Source organism: Macaca nemestrina, chromosome 2 (assembly GCF_043159975.1).
Source record: "Macaca nemestrina isolate mMacNem1 chromosome 2, mMacNem.hap1, whole genome shotgun sequence".
NCBI classification, from domain to species: Eukaryota; Metazoa; Chordata; class Mammalia; order Primates; family Cercopithecidae; genus Macaca; species Macaca nemestrina.
The window spans coordinates 140,779,451-140,797,107 of record NC_092126.1 but is presented as its reverse complement, the minus strand read 5'-3'; the positions used below and the strand labels follow the sequence as shown (position 1 = coordinate 140,797,107).

The window sequence follows — 17,657 nt, the reverse complement described above, 5'->3', positions numbered from 1 at the left end:
ATAGGGAGCAAAAAATTTGTACTGTAAAGCTATAGGACAGGGAAGATGAATAGTGAAATCACTTTCTTACTACCCAATGTAAGATTTTGACTAGAATAAATGGAAGATTCACAGAGGATGAGATAAGAGCATAGATGCTCATGGGTGCCTAATAAGGGCAAACCTAGTCTAACTCTTTCATGAATAGTTTGGGGGGCATCCCAGTGCATAAGAGCTTATATCATGGAAGATGGCCAACCTCTTATAAACTAGAGACCTGCATCTAACATGACACTGAAGCATCATGACACCTAAGTAGTAGTAGAATGGCAATGACTGTGGGAGATTTCTTGACCTAAAGGCAGTTTAACAAGTCTCAGTCAGGTGTTGAAAAAGCCGTTGGGAGTCTGTGAGCTACACAACCATCAGTATAGCAATGGTAAGAAGGACACTGGATAAAAAGAGGACTTGAGTTCAGACAAGACGTGCAGAGGGCCTCAACTATGCAGATGGGATGTAGGAAGAACAGAGGCTGACAGCTTAAGACTAAGCATGAACAGGCGCCTCAACAGAGGCAATGAGGATCAAAGGCAGCACATGGCGCTGAGGCCAAGATATGCAGCATTCCCTTACCTCATCCCTAAGAACATAGATGATCTATGGCAGAGTGTGAAAGAAGAGGGGGTGGGGAAGGAGGAAGAATCCCATAATTATGGAATACTTCCTCAAAAGTGACTGAATTTTAAATAAGGGGTGACCAACACACTTTGAATCCACAAATGTGATTATTTTCAGTAATCTATTGAAATGGTAACTCCTGAGCTATATTGAATTTAGTTACTAAAAACTCAAGTTACGTATTTTCTCACCAATGTTGTCTATACATTTCAACATTGCTACATGTTGATTTGACCCAGTAAGTTACCATCTAAGAATTTATCCAGGATAAATACATGGTCACACCAAGAAGCAAAGATATGTGTATAAGAATGTTAACTTAGCTTTTCATTTAATAGCAAATTACTGGAAGAAATCTGCATGGCCACGTAAAGGGATCCATGAAAATGAATTGTGGTACTTCCATACAATGGAATAATAGTCAGCTGTCAAATAGATGCTCAGCAATTTGCATTTTGTAATGGGCTTTATTAAAATTTAATTAAGATAATTTAGCAGGTTACAATAAAAATGTAAAAGTTTGGTGACAAATTCCCACAGTATTTAGCTTATCCTTGGTATTCATTATAAAGTTCATTGTTGCCTACTGTATCATGGATAGGGCAAATTTTTATCATGAAACTTTTTTATTACATTTGTAATGCCCTGTTTAAATAAGATTTCTTTCAAGTATGTACTGCATTGAAGAATGTTTATTATAAATGTATCAACCTATTTAAAATACTGTGAACAATGAAGATACAACCTTAGCAAATCATTGTTTGATTATTTTGAATACTAGAGAGAACAGTATTAAAATGTTCTTACTTCTTAGGGTTGCTGTAAAATACCAGTAGGACTTATATAACTAAATTACAAGTAAATCCCCTAATGCTTGGGGAATGAGGGGTTCTGTTTAATTAAATATTCTATTTTACTCAGTTATCACATAAGTCTTACATGGTTTTCAGCTTTAAAGTATTTGAACATAAATTAAAAAATGAAATACAGTAAAAATAAAACCCAGAATAGAACATAATTTAATTTTGATTCATTTGCAATTCATTGACTTTCAGCATCATGGAAGAAACTGTTAGATAACACCAACCTGAGAGTTACGGCACGTAAACAAAACCATGTAGCTTTTTTGAATTTACCCACTGTATTAGTCAGCTTGGGCTGCTATAACAGAATACTGTAGACAGGTTTAAACAATAGGAATTTATTTCTAACAGTTCAGGAGGCTGGGAAGTACAACATGGAGATGCTGACGAGTGATTTGGTTGCCTAGTGAGGGCCTTCTTTCTGGCTTGCAGACAACTGATTGTCTTCATGATGTGTCTTCCCATGGCAGGGAGAGACATAGAAGAGGAGAGAGCAAGAATGAGAGAGAGAGAGAGAGAGAGTGAGTGAGAGAGAGAGTAAGCTCTGCTCTCTCCTCCCTTTCTTATAAAATCACTAATTCCCATCATGGGGGTCCTACCTTCATCTAAGCCAAATTGCTTCTCAAAGATCCCACCTCCAAATACTATCACATTAAGGGTTAGCACTTCAATAAATAAATGTTTGAGGAAGACACATTCAGTCCATAGCAACCACCTACTTCATGATGGAGAAAATCTGAGCCCAAAGAGGGAAAAAATTCACAAGCCTAGAATCACACATAATTATTGGCAGAACTCAGCTGGGCCCTCAGTCTCCCAATCCATAGTTAATAAACCCCCACAGTACTCTCTCATAGCACACATTTCCCTTCCTTATGATACAGTCACACACTGCATAAGGATGTTTCCATCAATCATGGACCGTATATATGATGGTGACCCTTTAAGATTATAATGGAGCTGAAAAATTACTACCGCATAGTAACATCATAGATGCCATAATGTCATACAGCAACCCATTAATCACCTGTTCGTGGTGATGCTGGTAGAAACAAACTTACTGCACTGCCAGTTGTATAGACGTATAGCAAGTACAATTATGTACGGTACATAATACTTCATCAAAAATAACTATGCTACTGGTTTATGTATTTACTATATTTTTTATTGATTATTTTAGAGTGCACTTCTTCCAGTTACACAAAAAAAGTTAGTTATAAAACAGCCTCAGGCAGGTCCCTCAGGAGGAACTGCAGAAGAAGGCATTGCTCTCTTAGGGGATGACAGCTCCATGCCTGTTATTGTCCCTGAAGACCTTCCAGTAGGACAAGATGAAGAAGTCGAAGACAGTGATATTAATGACCCTGACTCCGTGTAGATCTAGGTTAGTATGTGTGTTTATGTTCCACTTTTTAATAAAGTTTAAAAAGTAAATAACATTTTAAATAGAAAAAAGCTTATGGTATAAAATGTGAGCAATAGCATTTATTATATATTATATATATATCTATTTTTATTGTTGCCAATTACTAGCGTTATAACTAAGAAACTGAACTTTTTGTTACACAGATCTGATTGTATTATTTTTTATTAAATTTTAACCCATATAGAAGACATATGGAACATGACAGTGCTATAGACTATGTCTCTTTGGTTTACTCGTTGGACATATGCTTTACATACAAAAAGTTATTTTGATTCACCATATGTGATCCATATTTAAATGTGGAAATGGAGCCTCACAGGAGATGTATCAAAATAGCACATGCAAACATTTACTATTTGTGCCAGTAAGTGGATCTTTAGCAGAAAACTCAAAAACTACCATATGCAGCAGCTGTTATTCAGTGGACCAAAAATAACGGCCTAGAACAATGCAGGCTGCAGTTTCAGCATATTTGAACTCCATCCACCTAGCAAATACTTATTTCTCAAAATTCATTCAGATGCCTAAAAGGCCCTTCATTCGCAATTAACCATTGTAATTGTTCCAACCCAGACATGCTATTTAGGGAGAAGTACTCTGGAGAAGAAGTTTCCTGAGCTATCAGGCAATTGTGAGTGAAGGAAGGGGTGACAGAAAACAGATTGTCCATTCCCCAGGACAATTTTTGGAACTCCACACAAAATACTTTTTAATAAATCTCTGGATGGCAAATATGACTGAGACAATACCATGTACTATGCAAGAATATTAACTAGTTTATTAATAATTGGATGCCTCTCTGAAATAAAAGGGCTGTTTCCCATATTGAATATTTTTTATGCTCAGGTATTTTTGTCTGCTGAGATATTCAACATGAGCATGTGTTATTATTTGTTGGAATACACGCCGAAAGTTAATTTCTAGTGCAGTGTCACAATAATGTAGAAAACGCTCACCATCGTCACAATGGTAGTGGGAAAAACAGTGCTCAGCAAACACTCACTGGCTTTGAACTCCAGGCCTATCACAGGCTTATATGCAAGCCCTTAGAAGGAATAAGCCTTGATTTCATCTCTTACAAAGTTTGATAGTAATATGTACTTATGATTATTTCAAAGGGTCATTGTGGGGCTGATTGTACAATGTTGACTACTACTACTACTATCTGGCATCATTCATTCAATTCACACTCTGTTAGAAGTTGTGACACTATGTCATGTCATTATGTTATTTAATCCTCAAACCAACATACAAGATTGTTTATTTCTATGCAGCATTAACACATATATATATACCCCCAAGTCTCAGTGACTTAACACAACACACTCTGATACGGAGGCAGGTGAACCTTCAGAGAAGCTCTCCAGTGTGCTGTGACTGAGAGATTCAGGCTGCTTCAATTTTGTGATGCCACCATGTCCATAAGTCCTTAAATCTAGAGAAGAAAGATCTAGAGACCTGCTCTCTGCCCTTAAATGCTTTAACCCAGGGGTGACCCAGAAGAGCCGATTGTCCATCAGTATCACATGGCCCTGCCAAATTGCAGGGTGCACAAATTATGAAAGAGCTGATGGCTATTAGAGGAACAGTCAGCATATCTGCCACAGATCATGTGATTTTCCCTGTTTTATAAGTGACAGAACTAAAGCTCAAAGACATTAGGTAAATTACCTAGGAAAGTCATACAGCTGTTTAGTACGGAGACTTCATTTTCATACCAAGTCTGTTTGGTTTCAGGTCTTTCTCTTAACTGTAAGCTTTATTAATATTTTGATAACTTATTTTCACATATTAGTGAATGACAATAGACCTATGAAAGGTATGATTTTAAAAATAATTCTTCCTTAGCTAATGACCTTCTCAGATGGTGAGAAAAGAATTATTTCATCTAGGTTCTTCTTTCATATCATGAAAAAAGTTCTTATTGTTTAATTTTAAAAATGTGGATGTTAATACTTAAATTACTCAGATACTTTTGTAATACAAATTATTTAAAATAAAAAAACAAAATTTGGAATATAAACTTTGGATATTTTAGATAAACATAAGCATATTGTTCAAAGTAGAAGAAATAAATAAATGTCTACTTTGGATGTAGGAAAGAGTAACTATTTTGGTACCTTTATGCAGAAGTTAGAAATCCAACAGTTCTTGCCATCTTGATTGCAACTTTTTCTTCACTGAGCTTCTGGGAAGTGCATGAGAAAGTAGGCAAAAAATTCTCATGCTATTAAATAGCAAAATAAATAAACAATAATATACTAATGTAATAAGAATTGTAAAGTGGAACAATAGATAAATCATCCATAGCCAGAACCAAAATATGTAATGTAATACTAGAACACAACATATAGCTTAATAATTTGACGTTGTATATGGTAAATGCTTGTTTGACATATTTGTACTCTTATTTATGGCTTTTCAAAGAACTGCAAGAACAGTGGGATCAATCAAACAGACTTTGATAAGAAAAAATAGACTATGATAGACTATGATTATGTTACTTTTGCAGATGGCCACAGGCAAATAAAATTGTATCTCAGAACAAGAACGCTGATTTTATTGGACATATGGGTCATCTCCTAAAGTAGCATGGAATTCTGAAAAAAATGTGAGTATCACATAATTCTGGGAAGTGCTTTTATTGTAACTATTGATAAGATTAGTTTATGTAATAGCATAATCTTTCTCCATCTTCCATGAAATATACTCAAGAATCACAATCTTTGCTCTCTTTGCAAGAATATAGATACCCCAGTTCCTTCTTTCAAATCAATCTTTTAGATAAAGCCCACTCTTCTATGTGTTTTCCTTTTCTTTTTTTTTTTTTTTTTTTGTGACAGGATCTTGGTGTCACCCCAGGCTGGAGGCGGTGGTGTCATCATAGCTTACTGTAACCTTGAGCACATAGTCTCAAGTGATCCTGCTGCCTGAGCTTCCCAAGTAGCTGGTACTACAGGCACTAGCCACCACGCCTGTCTAACTGTTTTATTTTTAGTTTTTGTAGAGATGAAGGTCTTGCTATGTTGCCCAGGCTGGTCTAGAACCCCTGGCCTCAAGCACTCCTCCTGCCTCAGCCTTCCAAATCACTGAGATCACAGGTATGAGAAACCTTGTCCAGCCTGGTCTTATTATAAATTTAAAAAAAACATTTGGTATGATTTGGAGATATACTAATTATGTATAAAGATATATTATGGAAACAGATACATGTGGTTATACATGGCCAACTGAGAGAAGGAATGGCATCAAAGGCGGTTAACATCTGTTTAGTCTAAAATGTTCCAAGCACTCTAAGCTTTCACATGATTTGCATAATAATAAGTTAATAATAACAATGATAGCTTGTCTTTATTGTGTGACTTTTTCTTTACTGAGCCTTGTGCAGGGTTGTTTACATGCATGAACTCATTTGGTTCTTACAGTCTATGAGGATGGGGTTATTATTGATAAAACCTGGTGCTTGAAACAGTGAAGTAAGTTGTCAAAAGTCACACAACTTTCGTGGGACAGGGGTGAATTTCAAGCCCATGCTCTGTGATTTCAAAATATATTTGGAATTTTTTTTTCTTTATACTAGAATGCTCCTTTGCCTGCTTTGTTCTTCAGCTGCAGGCTATGAGCACTCGTGTCACTGTCTTACCCAATGGTTGGAGTTAGGGTTAGGGAACAGTGTTTTTTTATGCTAACAGGGTTGTCAATGGCATAGTTGGAAACAGCTGATTCCAGCACAGTGCCCATGATAAATCTCTCCAAATGAGGCTCAAGGAGATTCATTTGTTTTTCGTTTTCAAGTGAAAAGCATTAGAGCATTTCATTCTCTTTAGAGAAGAGATTAGAGAAGAACAATTAAGGGACAAGGCTATTCTCCAAGGCTGGCAGAGCCACCATAAAATACTGTACATCCTCTTTAAAATGGGGATCTTGGCTCCTACTAATGAGGGAAAAACTTTTCTCAAATTACTACTTAATGTCATGTGAAATATATGAAAAGCACTATTAAATTGATTTTAAGGGTCTTGTTGAAAGCACTGTCTGTTATATCATTTCACAGTTCCTATTCAAGTTTCCACATTAGGAAGAAAGTTCTTTTTGGAATTTATTTTCAGGAAAGCCCTCTCCCCTAAGGAACTGTATGCCTTGTCTTATTAACATGCTTCATTTTTACCCTGGTAGTTGGGAAGCTCAGACGCAGCATGAATGGTCTATCAAAGCAATCATTTAGCATCTGTGGCAGAGGCTCTTTTTCCTATTTCCCCTTCCCACTGAGAACACAATTAGGGCATACTTTCCAGCCTCCCTTGAAGGTAGTTGGGTCCATATAACTGATTATAATCAATGAAATGTAGGTAAAAGTGATGTGTGTTATATTCAGGCCTGGCTACATACTGCTGATCTTCTCTTCCTTCCCCAAAATTTCCCTCTAATTAACAAGGGCTAGGGTCATCTTGGAATGTATGTATCGAAGACAGCAGAGCCCTTTTCAACCCCAATATCCCACTCCCTGCCCACAGTTATACCTTACATGAGCAAGAAATAAACTTTTAATGCACAAAGCCACCAAAGCTTTGGAGTGTATCAGTTACAGCAACAACTATCCTATTGATTAACAGACTGGAAACAGACTTTGAGTGTTGCTATAACAAAAATTATAGCACAGTAGGTTCTGCTTAACAGACATCTGGGATTCCAGGTTGATAGAGGCTCTGCCATCCTTAAAACATCCCTTCCAAGGTTTCCCTTTGCTTTGTAGTTCATAAGTAGGTGACAAAAAGACTGATGTCAGAGGCAAAAAAAAAAAAGCATAGAAATCCAACTTTCTCCGCCGGGTGCGGTGGCTCATGCCTGAATTCCCAGCACTTCGGGAGGCTAAGGTGGGCGGATCATGAGGTCGGGAGTTTGAGAACAGCCTGGTTAATATGGTGAAACCCCAGCTCTACTAAAAATACAAAAATTAGCCGGGCGTGGTGGTGGACGCCTGTAGTCTCAGCTACTCGGGTGGCTGAGGCAGGAGAATCGCTTGAACCCAGGAGGCAGAGGTTGCAGCGAGCGGAGATCACACCATTGCACTCCAACCTGGGTGACTGAATGAGACTCTCAAAACAAACAAAAAGGAACGCAAGTTCCTCAGAGGCAAAAATATTTGTTTGCCTGTTAATAACCTGGGCCAGGTGTGGTAGCTCACGCCTGTAATCCCAGCACTTTGGGAGGTCGAGGAGGGCGGATCATCTCAGGTCAGGAGTTCCAGACCAGCCTAGCCAAAGTGGTAAAACCTCATCTCTACTAAAAATACAAAAAATTAGTTGGGCATAGTGGGGCATGCCTGTAGTCTCCGGTACTTGGGAGGCTGAGGTAGGAGAATCGCTTGAACCTGGGAGACGGAGGTTTCAGTGAGCCGAGATCACGCCACTGCACTCCAGCCTAGGTGACAGAGCCAGACTCCATCTCAATAGTAATACTAATTTGGAAGGCAGATAACATACATAAAAAAGATTTTGGCTATAAGAAAAAGGATTGAAAAAGAATATTGAGCACTGGCTGTCCCTAGTTGAGCAAAACATGGTATCATAAGACACAGATCAGTTTGAAAAATAATTAACTGTTGTGCACAGAGAATATAAAGAAGTAAAATGCGTTTAGAAATTTGAGGTCCTGCAGGATTTGAGAAAGTTGTACTTCTGGATAACAAACAGGAAGTAAAATAGAACTCTGAGTAACAAAGTTATGTTTTGATTTAACCTTGTAGCAAAGTCCAGTTGGGATAGGGCTTACCAGTTAAATTGGAAGGCATCAAGATAGCTGACGCAAAATAGGCAAGCCTCTGAATTGGGGCTTAGCTTAGGCAGCTTCTTCCTTTCACCCATGAAAGAATTCAAGAATGAGCTCGTGGTGTTAAACAGCAACTTGTATCGAAGCGGCAGTGCACAGCAGCAGCAGCAGAGGTACTTCTTGTGGAGCAGGGCTCCTTGCCAGGCAGTGTGCCTAGAGTAGCAGCTGAGAGGCAGTTCTGCATTCACATTTACACTCACTTTTAACCAAATGCAAATTAAGCGGCAGTATACGAAGAAATTTCTAGGAAAAGGGTGGTAACTTGCAGGTTGTTGTGTCCCCGGAATTGGTGGGTGCTTGGACTCGTTGGCTTCAAGAATGAAGCTGCGGACCCTCGCAGTGAGTGTTTGGAGTTTCTTTCTCCAGGTGGGTTCGTGGTCTCGCTGACTTCAGTAGTGAAGCCGCAGACCTTCCTGGTGAGTGTTACGGCTCTTTAAGGCAGCACATCTAGAGTTGTTCGTTCTTCCCATCCGAAGCTCGTGGTCTTCCTGGCTTCAGGAGTAAGGCTGCAGAACTTCGGGATGCCTGTTACAACTTACAAAGGCGGCAAGTACATAAAGAGCGAGAAAGAGCAAGATTCACTGGGAAGAACCGAAGAACAAAGCTTCCACAGCATGCAAGGTGACCAGAGTAGGTTGCTACTACTGGCTCATGTACCCTGCTTTTATTCCCTTATCTGTAACCAGAGTGGATTGCCGCTGCTGGTTCGGGCAGCCTGCTTTTACTCCCTTATCTGACCCCACCCACATCATGCTGATTGGTCCATTTTACAGAGAACTGATTGGTCCATTTTACAGAGAGCTGATAGGTCTGTTTTGACAGGGTGCTGATTGGTGCATTTACAAACCTTGAGCTAGACACAGAGTGCTGATTGGTGCATTTACAATCCTCCAGCTAGACATAAAAGTTCTCCAAGTCCCCACCCCGGCTCAGGAGCCCAGCTGACTTTGCCTAGTGGATCCCCCGCCAGCTGAGCTGCCTGCCAGTCTGACGCCAGGTGCGTAAGGTGGATGGGACCGGGCACTACGGAGCAGGGGTCGGCGCCCCTTGGGGAGGCTGAGGCCGCCTGGGAACTCACGGGGGTGGGGGGTGGGGTTGGGGGGCTCCGGCATGGCGGGCTGCAGGTCCTGAGCCCTGCCGCTGGGGGAGGTGGCTGAGGCCCGGCGAGAATTCCAGCGCTGCGCGGGCAGGCCGGCAGTCCTGGGGGACCAGGCGCACCCTCCGCAGTTGCTGGCCGGGGTGCTAAGCCCCTCACTGCCCCGGCCCGGCCACTCCCAGTGCGGGACCCGCGGAGCCCGCGCCCACCCAGAGCTCCCACTGCCCTGCAAGCGCCCTGCGCAACCTGGGTTCCCGCCCGCGCCTCTCCCTCCACACCTCCTGGCAAGCAGAGGGAGCCGACTCTGGCCTCGGCCAGCCCACAGAGGGGCTCCCACAGAGCAGCGGCGGACTGAAGAGCTAAAGCATGGCCAGAGTGGGCGCCTAGGCCGAGGAGGCGCCTAGAGCGAAGAAGGGCTGCCAGCACGCTGTCACCTCTCAGTTGGGTCATTGTCATGAAAAGGAGTGGCAACTTCTGGGTGTGGCTATGGCCATGATAAGCTGAAGTGACACACTGATGGGTGTGTCTTATGGAAAGCTACTTCCACCTGGGCCCTGTTTTAGTTCTCAATTTGGTCCAGTATCTGAGCCCTGCCTCTCAAGTCAAATCCCACCTCCTACATCATAACCACCATTTATATCCAAGAGAGAGGCATGTGAAAGAACAAGCAAACAAAGGAAAAAAACAAAACACAGACACACTTGTAAACTATGTCTCAGAACAACCTTGGCTATCAGAACATGAAATTGGCTGAAGGCAAACAAATAAGATGCCTACTAAGATTTTTAAGGTATTGCATTTGTAAAAACTCCATTCACCTAGACTAAAAAAATGTAAATTTGATTTCTTGAGGCTTAGGATGGGCAGAAAGCCCCTTGTGGAAGTGAGCCACCACTGAGAAATGCCCCTTCTCATCACCCACTTCAGATGTGCCCAAAAAACAATAGGCATGAAAAAAAACAAAACAAAACAAAACAAAAAAAAAAAACAAAAACTAGAGGCAGAGTCAGAGGATGTAGAAAACAACGACAACTCCCCTAGCTCCAAGACAAAATCAAGCTCTAATTAAGAAACTCACCCCACTGCCAGGGCAGACGTGTCCACAAGGATTTCATAGTTCTGTGGATCAGTGACATAACTGTTGCCTGTTTTTCCCTTTTCTAAAGGGATTTTTTTTTTTTTTTTTTGAGAATATCTTGTTACTGCTTCTTTTGATGCTGTGTGTGTGTGTGCGCGCGCACATGTGCTGAGGTGGGAGAAGATTACTTTGCCCTTTCAGTCATCGGTGGCTGATCTATGAGGAGCCATATGGGGTTCTTATGGAACCATGTGTACTTCACCCAGAGATCTCAGAATCTGAGCTACCTGTAAAAGACTAGGTGGGATTTGGGAAGGAGATGGATGAATTCTATGTGTGAGATGAAGAGTAAACCAGATATTTGATGATCAGCAACGTGAATTGTGGCAGAGACTGGCTAGCTATTTACCAAATGAATTCCATTTTGTTTTCCCTTGAGGCATATAGTGAGATCTTATTTTCCAGCATCCGTTGCAGTTAGTTGTGGCCATATGACTGAGTTTATGCCAAAGGAATGCAAGCTGAAGTGATTTTTATTATTTTCAGGCTTGGCCCATAAAAATTTCCTGTGCAATTCTATCTTTCTTGTCCCCTAGCTGCTGATAGGGGACTCAACATTCTGGGAAAACTTGCAAAGAATATGTGGAAGATGGAAAAGCCCTGGCAGCATAGGTCCTTGAATAACTGCATGGAGTAGGTTCCTACTCCTGCTCTAAACGACCTTTGCTTGAGAGAAGAATAAACTTTGATTTTTGCTAATCCATTGAGATTTCAGGTTTTCATTTATAATAGCAACTGGCATTATCTCGCCCCATTTCGTTATTTTGAATTAACTACAATTTTTAATTATATATTTTGAAAGTCTTGAATCTTTTCCATAGAGAGAAGCAGGTGTAAATATAAAAAAAATCCAAATAAAGTAGATGACTGTGAATTCATGTCCCCAGGAGATAGTCTAATTTACTTCCATGAAATTAGGAAATTCAGTTCTTATTGCAGTTTTAGTGAGTTAAGAAAAGTAAATGTAACTGTTACCAGTATAACTGTATATTTTTAATAATCTATTTGCCTAAATATTATATTCCTAATACTAACAGATATTCTAAAGGAGCAATTACTTTTATAAACTCTGCAGTGTCCAACAGACTTTTCTAGTTAGATACTATTATTATTTATTTTTATGCTATGCATGGTCAGGTCAATCCTAAAGAATAATGCAGAACTGTCTCAATACTCAATGCTTTTGTCTCCACTAATGGAGATTTTTTTTCTGTCCTGAACTCAGACCACATGAAGCTACAAACTATAAAACTTCAGAAATGATTTCCAGCCATCCCTGGCTGGAGCACAGTAGCCAACCTTTTCAACAAATTCCTGCCCAAATTTCTTTTGAACACCACCATGGTCTCCTAAGTCCCTATCCACTAATGATTAAGGCACTTCTCATAATGACAATTTTGCTTCACTCAGCTTGGCTTAGCCATTGCAATATTCCCTCTATTCTTGACACTCTCACTTCAGCTAATTTCTGACTCCCTTATTTCAGCTAATACTAGTCTTATAATTACCATGACTTGAAACCTTATAGTCAATTTAATACCATCTTCTCTCAAACCCTGTGCATCCATCCAATCAATTTCCAAATTACATATATTCTACCTTCACAAAGTTTCCACATCTTTAACCTTCTTTCTATTCCTGCTGCCTACACATCAGCTCAGATCCTCATTACTTTCCTACCTTCCTTACTATAAAAACTGAGTAATTGGCTTCTGCACTTCTATCGCTCTCCATTGCAATCCACCCTACACACTGCTGCAAGGTTTAGCTCTCTAAGCTGCATTTCTGATCAGAAAATCAGACTCTACAGATAAAAGAAGCCTTAAAAGTTAACTGATACAACCTTTTTTTTTTCTTTTAATATCTTAATAAATATTAGCTTGGATATATGCATTGTTTGTTTTATTAAAGAAATAATAAATGGTTAAAAAATTAAACAGTATGAAAGAGCTCAAAATAAAAAGTTAAAATTTCACTCCTCCCCTCCACCTCCAGTTTTACTACTCAGAAGCAATGGCTGTATTCACTTTTTAGTTATTGTTTTTTTCTTCTTCTGGTGGTTATCATTATAGCTCCATATAGTATAGGATTTTATTTCTAAATGTAATGACTTTTCACACAATCTCTATTGACCTCCCACTATGAAACAGGAGTAAATTGGTGCACTTACCCCTTTTACCCACGTTTTAACTTTTGTTAGTTATATTACTGTCTTCTTTTTCATGTTTCCAAGGCTTCTGTGATTTAAATTGTGTTCTATAATTATGTCTTCAATGCTTTGCATATAGCTTAAGTCTAAAAATTGGGGAATAAACCCTTGCATTTAAAATATTATGATTATTAACTTACATCACTGTAGAATCAAGTAGTGTAGTTAGAACTTTGCAAAGGGAAATGAGAATGAGCTAAAAGAGGTAGAAGAGGGCCGCCACACGCAGTTGAACAGGTTGAGTATTGTACACAGGCATTTGGCCAAAGGTGTGAGTGAAGCCTAAAATTCCATGCACTACGCTTTGTGCCTTAGCATGCTGTTATTATATTTGCCCAATTTTCATGAAAGCTCTATATGTGCTAGTTGGGGCCCTAAGTGGAAAGAAAATAGGTGAATTCAAGATCACTAAAACCAATTAAAGTTTTAAGAGAGAGAGTATGGTAAATATTACAAGAGACTAAATAAGAAGAATATTGTGGTATTTTTCATTGATTACCAGTAGATTATTGGATATTGGTGGCCTTAGCAAGAGCAGTTATATTGAATTTGTTGGGGTGGAAGTCAGGTTTTTAGTGCCTTAATGAGAGAGTACAGAGGTGGTAAAGCCTGAACATATAGTCAATTCTTTCAAAAAATTTGGATTTCCAAGGAAGAGAGATTGTTTGATAATTGGATAGTCAAACCTAGTAACGTTTTTGTTTTTAATTTCTTTTGTTGATTTTGTGTTTAAATATGCCTTCAACATCTAACAAAAGTATTAACTTACTTTGTTCATGTATGATTTCATTTTTAATAATTCTAAATCCATCTGCTATATGTTTTTGTATGTGGTAGTATATGCTGTAGACTGAATGTTTATGTCTCCTCCAAATTCAGTTGTTAAATTCTAATACTCGATATGATGGTATATGAAGGTGGGGGTCTGTGTGAGTTGATTAGATCATGAGGATGGAGCTCTCAGGAATGGGATTAGTGTCCTTATAGAAGAAACCCTTGACAGCTCCTTTGTCCCTACTGCCATAAAAGGATATGGCTAAGAAACAGCTGTATATGAACCAGGAAATAGGCCTTCATCAGACACCAAATCTACCAGTGCTTTGATCTAAAACTTTGCAGACTTCAGAGCTGTGAGAAATGAATTTCTGTTGTTTATAAGCTACCCACTCTCTGGTATTTTCATTATAGCAGCCCAAACAAAGACATTTTAAGTCCATAATTTGAACTATTTATAAACAGCCAGTTGTGGCAATAATCCATTTTTTCCCCTACTGAGTTGTAATGTAACTTTTATCTCATAATCCATTTTTATTTTGGGGGTGGGAGGCATTTCTCAGATTTTTTTATTCCCCTAATCTTACTCTCCGAGTCAATACCAACCTAACTGAATTAAACTCTACTATTTGTTGATGGCTTTTAATCAGAAACTCCAAGACAAAGCTAAGGAATGCATTCTTTGCTTAGATCTTTGAATTCTGTTTAAATCCGTTTGCATGGGTTAGAAACATTCATTATCTGAAAGTTGAATACCCATTTTTAGTCCTGGCTTTCTACAATTTTTCTGTCATCATTTTCAGTTCTTTATCCTTTTTATCTGTTCTGGAAAAGGATCTCACAGTCTTCTTCCAATGATTATATTTTCTGCAATGTCAGTTCAACTCATTACTGCCAACAGTTTTGCCACTCCTTATTTAGTTTTCTTATCTCACCCAGCAAAGTATACCTCTAAATTGTGACTGCACGTCACCTATAGTCTTTTGTTTTTGTTATTCCATAATCGTTAAAGTCTATTTAGAACATAAAGCTAATTTTTGACATTTTATCTTCCTTTATGAAATGCTTTTAGAATATATTTTTATGTGTATTATGAATACAAAATTAACATTCTTAATGGCACAAAATCTTGAATTGCCTTTTTTCCTCTTTATACTGTGTTTAACTTTGAGCAAAAGGTTGTTTATCTTACTCTGTTTTACTTAGAAATGGGACTGTGGATTCCTTGTTGTTACACCCCACATGGCTGCTGCTCAATTTTCCTTTCAAATGGAAGCCATCATGGTTTTGTAGAACCTCTAGTTGAATAGCAGGTATTCAATCGTTGTTTATCAAATATGGCTGTCTTTTATAGCCATATTTGGTTCTGTCTTGAGGAGGATACATCTGATGTTACCTGATTATAGGACAATTCAGAAGTCACTTTATTCCTTGTTAATTTGAAGATGTGCTAGTTTTTGTTTTGTTAAATGAGTGGAAGGAAAAGGAAAACTCCCCCGGATTCCCTACTCTCTGTTTGCTCCTCTCTTGCTTCCTTCCTACCACCAGGTCCTCATCCTAGAACACAATGTACACCACCCCTGCCTGTCTTCCACTCCCTCTGCCATTTTGTATCCATGGATATTGAAGGGGTATAGGAAGAAAGGTTTCAAGGTGAGAGACTCAGTAGTAAAGTAGCCTTAATTGCTGAAAATGTAGGTGGCTTATGCCTGTAATCTCAACCCTTTGGGAGGCCAAGGCAGATGAATCACTTGAGATCAGGAGTTTGAGAGCAACCTGGCCAACCTGAAGAAACCTCATCTCTACTAAAAATACAGAAATTGCCTGTAGTCCCACCTACTTGGGAGGCTGAGGCAGGAGAATCACTTGAACCTGGGAGGTGGAGGTTGCAGTGAGCCGAGATGGCGCCACTGCACTCCAGCCTGGGCAAAGAGTGAGACTCCATCTAAAAAAAATATATATATATATTAGCTGATGTAGAGAGTTAGGAAGAGAGACAAGAGGAAGGTGGATGGTGAAGATCAGCTTTCAAGTAGGTGAAAGTTATTCATTTTTGAGACTTTGGAAATCTCCCTGTAACTTTTGGAAAAAGGACTTTGGAAAGAGGACTTTGGAAATCTCCCTGTAACTTTTGTTATGGAAATGCTATATGGCCCTATTTCCATTTACGATAGAGAAAATTCCTTCCAATTTCTGTCTGAATTTTGTGCTTATAAAGTTTATGTCTCCTTAGATTGGCAGTTGGTGGTTAATTTGATGTTTCATGCATACCACACAACTGTCTCAAAACTGTCAATAACTCATCCATTGCTTAATGAATAGAATACGGTAAGCCCTTGCTCCCACAGCCTTCTATGACATTGCCTCCACCTACCATCTTATCTCTTTGAAAATCCCTTCATGTGTCCTATTCTACTGCCAAATTGCTTTCACCTTTTTATATGTATCCTTTCACTCCCTGCCTCCATTCCTTTTTGCATCTCATTCCCTCCACTTGTTGCAATTGTGCCCATCTTTGAAGGGAACTCTCTCTTCACTGGCTAACTTCACATGGCTGCCACATGATCATTGATGTGAATGTCAGGTGTTTATATGCACTTTTGTTTTTCTTCTGAGACAGAATCTCGCTCTGTCACCCAGGCTGTAGTGCAGTGGCACTGCAACCTTGACCTCCCTGGCTCAAGCAGTCTTCCCGCCTCAGCCTCCCAGGTAGCTGAGGCTACAGTAGTATGCCACCATTCCAGGCTGATTCTTTACTTTTTTATAGAGGCGAGGTCCCTCTGTGTTGCTCAGTCTGGTCTCAAACTCTTGGGCTCAAGCAATCTTCTCGCATTAGCCTCCCAAAGTGCTGAGATCAGCACTGTGTCTTGCCCACAGATTGTTTGTTAACCATGACCTGTACACCGTGTTAGATTCTACTTCTGAAATCTATGTAAATCTATGTTCTTAGGCCGCAAATATTTTTAACATTTAAAATGTGTGAAATAATAGTAATAACTAGATTAGTACAAACAGTAACAACAATAGTCACAATCATTCTAATCAGTAGAAGAGTCAGACTTGAACCTCATCTCTGTTCACTGGGCTGGTGCCCCAGCAGTTTCCTTTAACAGGTACGGCTGGTATTATTTTTCCTTTACAGGTGTGTCAACCACAGAATGGTTGCTTTTTAATAGGCAGCTTGCAGCATATCTTCTCTGTATTTTATTCTTCTCTTAACTGCTACTGCTTCTACAAAAGCAGCAGATGTACTGCAGCTGTTCTTTTGTACAAGGAAGTGGATGAGTTTCCCTTGTAGTCTTTATTGCAAGCATATATGTGCTTTGCCCAGCAACTTTATTGGTTTATTTGTTTCCTTCTCTGGGCTTCTTTTCCTTTTTCAGTGTTTTTTTTTTCTCTCTCTCTGTACATGTATGTCCAGTCATTTCCATTTATCTCATTATCAAAGAACTTTGCTACATAAATAGCCATTTATGACACATTCTGATCTCATGTCCCCCATCTATTACCAAGAGAAGTAATGCTTCAAGTTGGTCCCAAGCTTCCAGTTGCTCTGCAAGTCTGGTAATCATCTAAATGACAGCAGTGACATTTGGAAGTACAGAATTTCCTTGACTGGTTTATAAACTCATCTTATATTTTTTCATTTGTTGACATCTAGTAAC

At 39.3% G+C, this 17,657-nt stretch overlaps 1 protein-coding gene across 1 annotated transcript in view; it reads right to left on the bottom strand.

Moving 5' to 3' along the window:
• LOC105477607 (contactin 4) overlaps positions 1–8,737 on the bottom strand; it is a 1,037,214-nt gene extending 1,028,477 nt beyond the window's left edge. Inside the window, exon 1 of the mRNA XM_071092102.1 lies at positions 8,719–8,737. The gene's annotated coding sequence lies outside the window, so the exon portion shown is untranslated. The remainder of the gene's footprint in view (positions 1–8,718) is intronic.
• Between the last annotated feature and the right edge of the window lie 8,920 nt (positions 8,738–17,657).